Source organism: Otolemur garnettii, unplaced genomic scaffold, assembly GCF_000181295.1.
Source record: "Otolemur garnettii isolate 467f Iridium unplaced genomic scaffold, OtoGar3 scaffold00039, whole genome shotgun sequence".
In the NCBI taxonomy this organism is placed as follows: Eukaryota; Metazoa; Chordata; class Mammalia; order Primates; family Galagidae; genus Otolemur; species Otolemur garnettii.
The window spans coordinates 6,518,999-6,532,714 of NW_003852434.1; the positions used below are offsets into that span (position 1 = coordinate 6,518,999).

Consider the following 13,716-nt stretch of genomic DNA (forward strand, 5'->3'; position numbering starts at 1 on the left):
ATAGGCGCCGAGCCTACTTATTTATTTTTGAGACAGAATCTCAATCTACCACCTGGGGGCTGGAGAGCAGCCAGTATGCTCAGTGATGTAATCATAGCTCACTGCAACCTCAAACTCCTGGGCTCAAGTGATATTCCTGCCTCAGCCTTCCCAGAAACAGGACTACCAGTGCAGGTCACGATGCCCGGCTAATTTTACCTTTTTTTTTTTTTGTAGAGATAGAATCTCTATCTTGCTCAGGCTGGTCTTAACCCCTGACCTCAAGAGATCCTCCCTACTTGGACTTCCAGAGTGCTGAGATTATAAGTGTGAGCCACTGTGCCCAGCCCATTTTTTATCTTTTATATTGTATTTTTAATGTACCTTTTCTATGTTTAGACACACAAATGCCACGGTGTTCCAGGTACCTACAGTACACAGAACAGTAACATGCTGCCCAGGCATGTGGCCTCAGAGCAATAGTGTGCCCTCTGGCCTAGGTGTGTAGTAGGCTGGACCATCTAGGTTTGGGTACGAACACTCAGTGATACTGGCGCAATGACAAAATCGCCTAATGGTGCATTTTTCAGGATATGTCCCTGTCATTAAGCAATGCCTGACTGTACTATCATCATCATAATTATGCTCCAATCCAAACTTTCCAACCACCCTTCCCACCAAAAGAAAAAGCTGAAGTCTTTACAATGGCCTGTGAAACCCTGCCTGATCTGCCCAGTTATCTCTGCCTTCTCTTTAGAATTTCTTCTACTCAAGCCACCCTGACCTGTTTGATCTTCCTTGAAAGTATCAGGCGCGCTGTATCCCACCTCAGCGCTCTGCCTGGAGAATTCTTCCCCAGGCGCCTGCCTGGCTCACTCCATAATTTCCCCAGATTTCTGCTTAAATGCACCTTCCCGGATCACCCTATCAAAAATTGCAGGCCTGGTGCAGTGGTTCATGCCAGTAATCCCAGCACTCTGGGAAGTTGAGGCAGGAAGGTCCCTTTAGCTCGGGAGTTCGAGACCAGCCTGAGCAAGAGTGAGACCCACCTCCCCCCATCTCTACTAAAAATAGACATTAGCTGGGTGTGGTGTGGATGCCTATAGTCCCAGCTACCTGGAGGCTGAGACAAGAAGATCCCCTGAACCCAAGAATTTGAGGTATCTGTAAGCTAGGCTGATGTCACGGCATTCTACCCAGGCGGAGAGAGTGAGACTGTTTCAAATAAAAAATTCGCAGTTTTGTCTCCATCTTTTCTATTACCGTGTAAAATATCATAGACTTAACTGAGTTTTTGTATCTGTTTTCCTCACCTAAGTCTCATAAGGGCAGGGATTTTTGCGTGTTTCTTTTTCTTCTGTAACCCCAGCATCTACAACAGCATGTGGCACAGACTAGGTGCTCAGTAAGGGTTTGTTCACTGTATCGATAATGTAATAAATAAACGAGTAGAGACTGACCCTCTAACATCTCTGGCTTTATTAGATGTTATTTCCAATTGTGGTGACTATGATTTCTGTATTATCAGGCATGCAATTAATCGATGAAACCAAACAATATGCAAACATTCTGCTGGAGACAGTGACATAGGAAACAGAGCAGTTCCTCGTCTCCAAGGAGCTGTAGCTGACCATAGATGGAGTATCTGAAACTGAGTCCCTTCCACAAAGTCCAGAAAACATACTGCTGAGACTTTACTGTGGTACAGTGAGCCACTGAGCATACTGGCTCTGACGACATCCAGTGAAGATGGTTGGAATTAATGCTAATGGGCTCGGCGCCCGTAGCACAGGGGTTATGGCACTGTGCTGGCAGGTTCGAACCCAGCCCGGGCCAGCCAACCAACAATGACAACTGCAATAAGAAAATAGGTGGGCATTGTGGCAGGTGCCTATAGTCCCAGCTACTTGGGAGGCTGAGGCAAGAAAATTGCTTGACTTTGAGGTTGCTATGAGCTGTGATGCCACTGCTGAGGGCAACATAGTGAGACTCTGTCTCAAAAAAAAAAAAATTTAATGCTAACGAACCACTAAGTATTCCATCCATGCACATAGCTGAAGAAACTTGTCCTCTTGTTTTAGGGAAGAAGTGGGTTCCTTCCTGTGTAACCGTTAACTTTTGCAATTTTGTCTTGAACATTTTCCAGTCAAGCTTTTCCATGATTGTGCCAATTTCGGGGAAGAGAGCAAGGTAACCATCATTTTCTCAAGATTCGTGTAGTCAGTGCTTGCCTCGGCAGCACATACACTAAAATTGGAATGATACAGAGAAGATTAGCTTGGCCCCTGCGCAAGGATGACGTGCAAATTCGTGAAGCGTTCCATATTTAAAAAAAAAAATGTGTGTAGTCAAACTGCACTTTGTTTCCCCACAAACTTGGCCAGGCCCATCCTTTCCCTCGGCTAAAGTGATACTAACACAATCAATGGTGTTACTTCTCCACCCAGGTGTTAATTCTAATTTTTGATGGAAACTGAATGTGTTTAAACTTCACAGAATGTGTAGTTTGCACCCAGCAAACATCAAAACTGGTTTCAGCTGATCTGGGTGGGGATCAACTGGTCTACCCACAATTGAATAGAATCCACCTGGCCGTAACCAAACCCTCTCGTATAATAACAAACTTGAATATGTCTGGTTGCAAACAACAGCAGCCAAGGGCAGGGTCCTGAAGCTTTGTTTTCAGAAGGAAAATTCTCATCTGTCACCCCGGTCAAGGCAGGGTTCTTGTGCCTTATCCTCCCAAAGCACCCCTTTGGAATACTTCGTGTGTTTGTGGTTGTGTGGCTGTTTGTAATTATCTGCCTTCCCTCACTATAACGTCAGCTCAGAAGGCACTGAGTCTTTGGGATCATACTCACTTGCTCAGAAAGTGTACAAACATGTGTGTCTCAAGGACTGACAACATTCTAGATTTACACATAGAGATATAAAAGAAGCACCACCAAATTTCACCAGAACACCTGAGTTCCATCCTAACTCTACTCCTTTCTAGCTTTGTGACTCTGGAAAATTCTCTGAGCCTCTCAGAGCTTCTGTTTCACCTACAAAATAAAAACGATAATATTCTCCTTTGAGGCATTTCCATGGAGCAAATGAAATTAGGGACTCCTGAATGCTTTAGCAGGCATTCACTGTGGAGAAGCCAGATTCATTTAAGGGGTAAACATTTTAGCATTAATGCTATAAAATAACTGTATGGCGGAAAATAAGGTGAGATTTACAAATTGAGGATATGGCCATCTATATCATCGCCATAGTTTATTTGAAGAGAAAGGATATCCATAGGCAGGTAAGAAATTGTGAAGTGCCAGCAGGTAAACACGTAATTATTTTCTCCCCTATCTTGCCTAGACTGATTGACGGCAAGTGCCTTGAGTCTGGGAATCCTGGGTTGGTTGGTTGGTTTGTTTTTGATGAGTGCCAAACCCTAGCCAGGGTCAGCCTAGGTGTATTCAATACAAATTTACTGAATAAACAACCCCCGACCCAGTCTTCTCTACATTTCCTCCAGCTTTTGAACTGCCCACTCCTGTCAGCAGCAGACTAATGCCTGGAAATTACATCGCTTTACCTTCAGACACGTCTGCCTTCTAGTGTCGGGGGCTCTACCCCTGCATTTTATTTCCTCTTTGTTTAGCATTGTTCAATCATTTCTTCTGTGAATTGGCCAAATGACCCTAATTTCTCTGGATTCTAATTTCCCAGAGCTGTGTTAAGGCCATTCATCCAGGTGGAGCTTCTGGGAACTGGCTGAGTAACAACAGAGAAGGATCAAGGTGGTTGTCCTGGTGAGGTGGAAATGGGGCGTTTTGTTGCTCAATGGTACAGTTTCCTTTCTGCAAGATGAAGAATTTCTGGAGATTGGTGTCACAACAGTATGAATATACTTTACTGAACTATATCCTTAAAAATGCTACTAAGAGGCAATTTTTATGTTATATATTTATTACCACGATTTTTAAAAAATGTAACCCCTGAAGTCTCACCATACTGAAGAAACCATCCTACATTTTATTTTATGACAGACTGCATTAGAAAGCTTGAGCTTGTTCATACCACCTTTGGAATTCTTATAGACATAGGCCCAGATCTATAGGATCAATTAGGAAAAATATCAAATACGAAAATATCTTCCAAATTGCCAAGTTGAAACCTGAGCTTAGAAAAGGAATATCTGTACTATGAAACAGCGTGCAGAAGTTATCAAATTTTGCACAAAATACAGGAACCTCAGTCGACTCCTCTCTTTCACCAGAGGCAGATCAAAGTAACTGAACTGAGGTTTATTGCAGCACTGGGGTTCTGAACAAAGGCCTAGCAATTATAAACTTCTCTAGCCACAACTACAAACTGCAGCGTGGTTCAAGTTACTCTGCTGAAGTCACAGCGTTTTGTCTTTTTGCTTCACTGGGCAAGGCTACCTAGGGTTCAGTGCCTAACAGAAATGGGATGAGTTTTAAATATTTACATTTACCTTCTTTAGAAACCAGAAACTGGCTTCACCCAACAGTTTGCCACTTGCCGTATTAAAACCAATTGTTTTGTTTTAGGCAGCAAACTTCCGAGTATAGTTAACCCTGGGCTTTTCTACCTCCTTATTCACTTTTGCTTCTTAAAACATTCCACACTGCTGAGCGTGTCTCCTTTTTGATCATTTCTCTACAGCTTTGTCTCCGAGAAGGAAACTTTGCTTCCTCCTCCTCTAACTCAGCCCCTTGCTGCCTTTACTCACTTGCTCCTTTCTCTTCTCTTCCCTCAGTGAGTGTTAACCGTGTCCACAATGTGCCACGCACCCCACTCTCAATGGGACGCAAAATGGATATGGAGTTCGCTTCCGTGGGGTGCACTGAGAGAGGAGAGGGGGTGTGGATCAAGTCATGACTGTAGGCTGAGCATGGTGGTAGCCACCGGGGAGGCTGAGGCAGGAGGACTGATTGAGCCCACAGCTATAACCATGCCACTGTACTCCAGCCTGGGTACCAGAGCAATACCTTATCTCAAAAAAAAAAGATCATCACAGCAACAAGTGTAAACTTACAATGACAGCTCATCCTGGGAGCTTCGGGCCATGGGGAACTCAAGGGAGGCTGCTGGGCTGAGATCTGAAGTAGGTGTCTGCTGATAGGTGAAGAGACAAGGTCACAACCCTGATGATCAGTGCCCAGGCAGCTCCATCCTTCACCAAAATCCTCAATTTGCAAGTGTTTGCTGGTTTATAAATTACTTACCTATGTGTCAGGCATATGTAATATACTCAATGTATGGGAGGACAGGTATTATTGGCCCTCGTAATTGAGGACACAAGGTTCAGAGACATTAAATACAACGTACAGGGCTCGGCGCCTGTAGCTCAAGTGGCTAAGGTGCCAACCACATACACCAGAGCTGGTGAGTTCGAATCCAGCCTGGGCCTGCCAAACAAAAATGACAACTACAACCAAAAAAAAAAAAAAATAGGTGGGTACTGTGGCCAGCACCTGTAGTCCCAGATACTTGGGAGGCCAAGGCAAGAGAATCGCTTACGCCCAGGAGTTGGAGGTTGCTGTGAGCTGTGATGCCAGGACACTCTACTCAGGGTGACAGCTTGAGGCTCTGTCTCAAAAAAAGAAAAAAAAAAAAAATATATATATATACATATATGTGACGTACACAGAGTGACGTGGTCAGTAAGCACCATGGACTGACCCAAGTCTCTAACCTGAGGTCTCTCTTCCTTGGTGACTCCGTCCCTCATGTCATGACCTCGACTCTCTCCTTGACTCTCTCCTCAACTCTCTCCTCCACCCTCTCCCCAGCTCTCTCCCCGGCTCTCTCCTCCACTCTCTCCTGGGCAGAAAACTCTCAGATCCACCTCTCCCGACCTAACTTCTCTTCACACGCATGTTCCTCATTAGCTGCTGGATACTTCCACCTGACATCCCATACTGTTTGTCACCTAAGTAAAATACCAAAAACTATTAGTATTCTACAAAAACCAATTTGGGGCCGAATGCAGTGGCCCACACCTGTAATCCTAGCACTCTGGGAGGCCGAGGCAGGTAGATTGCCTGAGCTCAGGAATTAGAGACCAGCCTGAGCTAGAGCAAGACCCTGTCTCTAAAAATAGCTGGGCATTATGGCAGGCACCTAGAATCCCAGCTATTTGGGAGGCTGAGAGAAGAGAATCGCTTGAAACCAAGAGTTTGAGGTTGCTATGATCTATGATGCCATGGTACTCTACTGAGGGCAACAAAGTGAAACTGTCTCCCCAAAAAATAAATAAATGAAAGCAAAACTGGTTTTTGTTTGTTTTTTGAGACAGAGTCTCACTTTGTTGCCCTCAGTAGGGTGCTATGGCGTCACAGCTCACAGTAACCTCAAACTCTGGGGCTCAAGTGCTTCTCTTGCCTCAGCCTCCCTAGTAGCTGGGACTACAGGCGCCCGCCACAATGCCTGGCTTTTTTTCTTGAGCCGGGGTCTCCCTCTAGACGGGGTCTCGCTCTGGCTCAGGCTGGTCTCTAACTCGTGAGCTCAGGTGATTCGCCCCCCTTGGCCTCCCAGAGTGCTAGGATTACCGGTGTGAGACACCACGCCTGGCTCCCAGTTTTGCTGTTAAAGTTCCTTAAATTCATTCTAATGATAGTGTTCTGCCAGCCAGTCTGGGCCAAAGCCTTGAATTCATTCTTTTCTCCTCATTTCACCTGGGTTTCTGGGAAGTCACCAAATCCACTGAGGGTCTCTTCACAAAGACTTGTCCATCTGTCTCTAATGTGGGGTCCATTTCCATTCCTATTGCCTGTGTTAGCAATTTCGTCACAACTGTCAGGCAGCTGTGTCTGTTCTGCTATGTCTAAGATACCATTTTCCCCTCATGGTTCTTTTTTTTTTTTTTTTTTTTGAGACGGAGCCTCAAGCTGTCCCCCTGGGTAGAGTGCCATGGCATCACAGCTCACAGCAACCTCCAACTCCTGGGCTCAAGCGAGTCTCCTGCCTCCGCCTCTCAAGTAGCTGGGACTACAGGCGCCCACCACAACGCCTGGCCATTTTTTGGTTGCAGCCATCATTCTTGTTTGGCGGGCCCCGGGCTGGGGATTCAAATACACCACCTTAGGTGTATGTGGCTGGCGCCTTAGCCGCTTGAGCCACAGGCGCCGAGCCACCCCTCATGGTTCTTAACAGCCCATGGGAAGACCCAACACACGCACACACAGAGATCGCGATGCGACACCGACAGTGCTGTGTCACACTTACACACACACACAGAGATCGCGATGCGACACCAACAGTGCTGTGTCATCACGTTCAGTACACACTCAGTGCCTCACATGCATCAGAAACCTTTCTAAGCCCTGGGATCAAGAGAAAACAGACTTTCTGTGCTCCAGGGGCCTTACTGCTAAGGAAGAGGGGAAGGATTGGGATGTGCATACTTCTCACTGAAGTTTTTTGTCTTGCTAATATCTCAAATGATATTTTTAAATAGTGGTTATTGTTTCTTGACTAAAACTAAAATGCTTTTTGTTTGTTTTGAAACAGTCTTGCTCTGTTGCTGGACTACAGTGTCATGGTGTCAGCTTAGCTCACAGCAACCTTAAAGTCCTAGGCTCAAGCGATCCTCCCACCTTGCCTCCCAGAGTGCTAGGATAACGGCATGAGCCACTGTGCCCGGCCCAAAACTGAAATACTTTTGTTTTTTCCCTGTGTAAGACAATATTTGCTATTGGTTTTGAGTAAATAGTCTTTTGTCCGTTTAAATAATTTCCTTTTAGCCAGGCACAGTGGCTCATGCCTGTAATCCCAGCACTCTGGGAAGCTGAAGCGGGTGGATTGTTTGAGCTCACGAGTTTGAGACCAGCCTGAGCAAGAGCGAGACCCTGTGTCTACTAAAAATGGAAAAAAAGAAAAAATAAACTGAAGCAAGAGGATCGCTTGAGCCCGAGATGGAGGTTGTTGTGAGCTATGACACCACGGCACTCGACCCAGGATGACGGTTTGAGACTCTGTCTCAGAAAAAAGAAATTTTCCTTTTATACCTACTTTGAGTTTCTGTTAGGAATGACTGATGAATTTTTTTTTTTTTTGCTGATAAATTTTAGCAATTATCATTTGAACATCTACTGACACTTTTTCTTCCTTTGTCAATGTAATGGATCATGTTAATGGGAGTTGGAGTTGGAAGCACTTTTGCGGCTGTGGAATAAACCTTGCTTGCTTATTATCTTTTATTCCTTTGATATAAGGAAGACTGATATAAACTAATATTTTATTTGTAATTTTTATCCCTAAATCAGAAATGAGATTAATGTACATTAGAATTTTAATTCATAAATATGAATGTATACTTTCCCGTAAGTTTTGTATTTTAAACTATATGGGACTCAAACCACACATTTAAAAGGTTTTTCTATGGTTTAGAGCAGCTAAGCTTGCATTTCTAACCAGCTCCCAGGTGGTGCTGATGCTGCCGGTTCTTGGACATACTTTGAGTAGCACAAGTTTAAAAAATTTAATATTGAAGTTATCAGACCATTAGAGGGAAATTAAACTCACTAATACATGTACAACTATTATATATTAATCTTAAAAAGAGAAAAGATGAAACACTCAACTGTGAGGCCATCTGCCCTGAGGTCTTTTCACAGTAAGATTGACCATCTCCATCACCTCCAGAGGAGTTGGTACATTCATACTTTTCCTCCGCTTGGGTCAATGTAAATAGTTTGCGTTTTACTGGGGAATCATACATTTCCTGCAGCTTTTCCCACCCACTGCCATGTAATTGCCTGTACTAAGTTTCCTGAATCTTTTAATCTCTCGTATACCTGTGGTTATGACTCTTTTTTTTTTTTTTTTTTTTTTTTTGAGACAGAGCCTCAAGCTGTCCCCCTGGGTAGAGTGCTGTGGCATTACAGCTCACAGCAACCTCCAACTCCTGGGCTCAAGCGAGTCTCCTGCCTCCGCCTCCCAAGTAGCTGGGACTACAGGCGCCCACCACAACGCCCGGCTATTTTTTTGGTTGCAGCCGTCATTGTTGTTTTGGCGGGTCTGGGCTGGGGATTCGAACCCGCCACCTTAGGTGTATGTGGCTGGCACCTTAGCCGGTTGAGCTATAGGCGCCGAGCCAGGTTATGACTCTTTTGTCAGCTCTAATCTTTTTTTTTTCTTTTTCCTTCTTCAAACTTATAAGTTGTCTATTTTATTAGTTAATTCAGTAAATGGTGGAGTTATTTTTGGTAGATTTGACTTATTTATTCCTCCTCCTGTTTTCTTTCTTTTTTTCCTATATCAATTCCAACTTTTACCTTTATTACTTCTCCTTTCCTGATTTCCCTTACTAAATTTTTAAGATGAATATTTAGTTCCGTTATTTGGGGAATTGTGAAGGCTTTTCATGAACTCGGTGCTTCTCTGAGTTCTGTTGGGTCGTCACTAGGCAGTGGTATCCTTTTCCTGTTGACCTCTAGCTAGTTAGTGGGTTCCTTTTTATTTCCTTTCTGATCCAACCCCTACCAAGAATTTTGTTCCTTAGTTCCTACCTATTTAAGGTTTTCTTAGGTTGCTTTTCAAAATATATGTATAGTTTTTCAGCTTTTGATCAGAGAATGTGACTAATAAAATCTATTGTTAGAGCTTTTTTGTGTGACTTCGCCGATAAGAAATTTTTATACAACTTTTTAATTTTTATGAAAAAAATATTTTTATGGGATGTAAGAAGTCCTTTTATGTATGTTACATCAAATTACTTCATTGTATTATTCAGTTCACCTGAGTGTTTTTTTGACTAGCTTGACATTGTATTATTTCATAAATGGGATGACATTAAAAAGACATTTTTGCTTAATATTCTGTAACTTGCATCAGAAAGAGTAGTAACTGTTACAACCTTCGGCTGAAACTCAGGAACCATCTTCAACACTTCCTTGCCCTCACTGTGTACATCCTCTGGGGCAAGTCTGAACATTCTACTTGCTCAATTTCTTTTCATTTTTTTACTCTTCTAACTCATGGGGGCGGGGTGAAGAAAACAAATATTTGCTGAGTATTTGTCATGAACTTACACACTGGGCTAGGACTTGCAAACTTTTTAATCCTGACAATAACCCTATGAGGGCCGAGCATGGTGGCTCAGGCCTATAATCCCAGCACTCTGGGAGGCTGAGGCAGGTGCATTGCCTGAGCTCACAGGTTGGAGACCAGCCTGAGCAAGAGTGAGACCCTGTCTCTAAAAAATTTCCCAGCATGAAGTCACACGCACAAAATCAGCCCTTTAGGACTAGAGTCTCAGAATTTTTTTTTTCAATCATTCAGCAAGTATGTATTGAGTACGTACCCAGATTATCCCCTATAGGGCCCCTGGGCAATGAGGAGACTAAGAAGGTCCAGGAAAAGACACCAAAATGATTTTTTTCTATCCTGTCTCACCACCCCATATAAGTCAACACAACACTCTGACACCAGTGTGGGGGGGCCTTTCCCTAACACCAAGAAGTCAGTTGATTCTGACACCAGATTATGTAGCAGATACCTGTTGGGTATCCTCTAATTCAGTGGCCCCCAACCTTTTAGGCACTAGGTACTGGTTCCATGGAAGATGATTTTTTCAAGGACAGAGCAGGGGTCAGGGACTGGTTTAGGACTGATTCAAACATACCATATCACCTCAGATCATCAGGCATTAGATTCTCATAAGGAGCATACAACCTAGGTTCTTCGAATGCAGTTTACCACAGGATCTGTGCTCCCGTGAGAACCTAATATCACTGCTTACCTGACAGGAGGTGGAGCGCAGGTGCTGATGTGAGTGATGGGGAATGACTGTAAATACGGATGAAGCTTCTTGCTTACCCTCCGCTCATGTCCTTTTGTGCACATGGCCTCGTTCCTAACCTGCTGGTACTGGTCTGCAGCCCTGGGAGTTGGGGATACAACTCCAATTCAATCCAATCCAATTCAATTCAATTCAAACACTGTGCCTAGTGATGGCATCAGATCCCACATTGAAGGATCTGCCTCACAAGACTGTTCCCACTTCAGTGCTAATTGAAAACCACAGGCTGACCCATGCTTCTGACAGACTGGCTATAAAGCAGGGTTCCCACGACCCCCTCCTTAGGCTCAATTAATTTTCCAGAGTGGCTTACAGAACTCAAGGAAATACATTTGCTGATTTACTATAAAGGATGTTACAAGGAATGTGCTGAACCCCATATGAAGAAAAGGACAGGGTAAGGTGTACAGGAAGGGGAGTGGGAGTGGAATTTCTGTGCCCTCCATGGTGCCCCACCCTCCAGGAACCTCCACGTGGTCACCTAACCAGAACTCTCTGAACCCAATCCTTTTGCATGTTTGTTTGTTTTTCTGAGACAGTCTCACTCTGTTGCCTGGGCTCACAGCAACCCCACATTCCTGGGCTCAAGTGATCCGCTTGCATTAGCCCTCTGATTAGTAGGGACTACAGGTGCCTGCCACAACACCCAGATAATTTTTCTATTTTTAGTAGAGATGAAGTCTTTCTCTTATTCTAGCTGGTCTTGAACTCTAAGTTCAGGGCATCCTCCAGTCTCAGCCTCCCAGAGTGCTAGGATTACAGCATGAGCCACTACCACTCCCCTCACCCGCCCCTTTTGGGTTTTTATGGAAGCTTCATCACAGAGGCTAGATTGGTTAAATCACTGGCCTTTGGCATCAACTAAACCCTCAAGCCCTTTGCCTTATAGGAGGTAGAGCTGAAAGTCCCAACCCTCAAATCCTTTCTGGGTCTTTCTGGTGACCTGCCAGCATCTGGAAGCTACCTAAGGACTGCCAGCTCTAAGTCAACTCATTAGCATACAAAAAGACATTTATCACTTTGTATTTCAGGAGTTGTATGCCAGGAAATGGAAATAAAGACTAAATAAATAAGTAAATAAATAAATCTCTCTTTCTTTCTTTCTTTTTTTTTTTTTTTGTGTGTGTGTGTGTTGTTGTTGTTGTTGCAGTTGTCATTGCTATTTTTTTTAACTGACTGATTGGGTTCAAACCTGCCACCCTCTCACTCTCAGTATATGGGGCCAGCGCCCTACCCACTGAGCCACAGGCACTGCCGTTTTTTTTTTTTTTTTTGAGACAGAGTCTTGAGCTGTCGCCCTGGGTAGCACTAGCCCATGGTGTCACTGCTCACAACAACCTCAAACTCATGGCTCAAGAGATCCTCTTGCCTCAGCCTCCCCACTAGCTGGAATATAGGAACCCACTCTACGCTTGGCTAGTTTCTCTATTTTTAGTAGAGATGGGGTCTCACTCTTACTCAGGCTGGGCTCCAACTCCTGAGTTCCAGCAATCCACCGCTTTGGCCTCCCAAAGAGCTAGAATTATAGGTGTGAGCCACCACTCCCAGCAAGCCAGCTAATTGTTTTTTTGTTTTTTGTTTTTACAAGGTCTCACTATGTTGCTAAGGCTGGTCTGAAACTCCTGGTCTCAAGCTGTCCTCCCATATTGGCCTCCCAGAGTGCTGAGATTATTTATAAACATGAGCCACCACACCTGCCCAAGACTAAATATATTTACAGAATTACGGGCAAATTACTTACCTTCTCTGAGTTCAATTTACTGATTTTTTTTTTTTTTTGAGACAGAGCCTCAAGCTGTCCCCTGGGTAGAGTGCTATGGCATCACAGCTCACAGCAACCTCCAACTCCTGGGCTCAAGTGAGTCTCCTGCCTCAGCCTCCCAAGTAGCTGGGACCACAGGCACCAGCCACAACACCTGGCTATTTTTTGGTTGTAGCTGTCATTATTGTTTTAGCGGGCCTAGGCTATATTCGAACCTGCCACCTTAGGTGTATATGGCCGGCACCTTAGCCACTTGAGCCACAGGCGCCGAGCCCAATTTGCTGATCTTTATAATGAGAACAACAACAACAACTAGTTTTGCTCTGAGCATCAAGTGGTAAAGCTGTATGTTGATATATTCATCAAAATGAAATGATTTTGTGCATGGCTTATACTAGATACTCAACAAATCATAGCATTTTCCATTAAGAGACTTACCGAAGATCCACGTAGTAAGTGGCCTAGAACTTAAAGGCTTCTCCTTTAGTAAGATCCTAAGGACATTTGCCAACTAGGCTTTATCTAGCCTTCCAGGTTGGGAGTCTCTCCAGGACAGGGGTAATGTCTCCTACTGTTTTTATTTAGTGGCCTGTATCAACCAAAGAAGCAGCAGCTGAGACAAAATTAGTATAAATATAGAGTTTATTTGAGGATTACAGACTTGAGGATTACACCCTGGGAGCATAGATTCAAGTCGCCCTGAATATATATACTGATCAATAGCAGTTATAGGTGCATTTATTATTATTATTATTATTATTTTTGAGATAGAGTCTCACTATGTTGCCCTCAGTAGAGTGCCATAGCGTTACAGCTCACAGCAACCTCAAACTCTTGGGTTCAATCAATTCTCTTGCCTCAGCCTCCCAGTAGCTGGGATTACAGGTGCCTGCCACAATGCCCAGCTATTTTTTGTTGTTGTTGGAGTTGTCATTGTTGTGACAGGCATAACAATGAATCTGGCAGGCCAGGGTCGGATTTGAACCTGCCACCTAGCTGCTGATCTACAGGTGCCGAGCCTACAAGTGGATTTTTTTTTTTTTTGAGACAGGATCCTCAAGTCGTCCCCCTCGGTAGAGTGTTCTGGCATCACAGCTCACAGCAACCTCCAACTCCTGGGCTCAAACGAGTCTCCGGCCTCAGCCTCCCGAATAGCTGGGACCAC

General features: G+C 44.2%; 1 non-coding gene and 1 pseudogene across 1 annotated transcript; both read left to right on the plus strand.

Annotated features, from left to right (window-relative positions):
* The window catches only part of LOC100965723, a 50,534-nt pseudogene that overhangs the window by 30,800 nt on the left and 6,018 nt on the right, over positions 1–13,716 (plus strand).
* On the plus strand, positions 2,203–2,309 carry LOC111725395. The gene has a single exon (XR_002773470.1). It is a non-coding gene; the product is annotated as a U6 spliceosomal RNA (small nuclear RNA).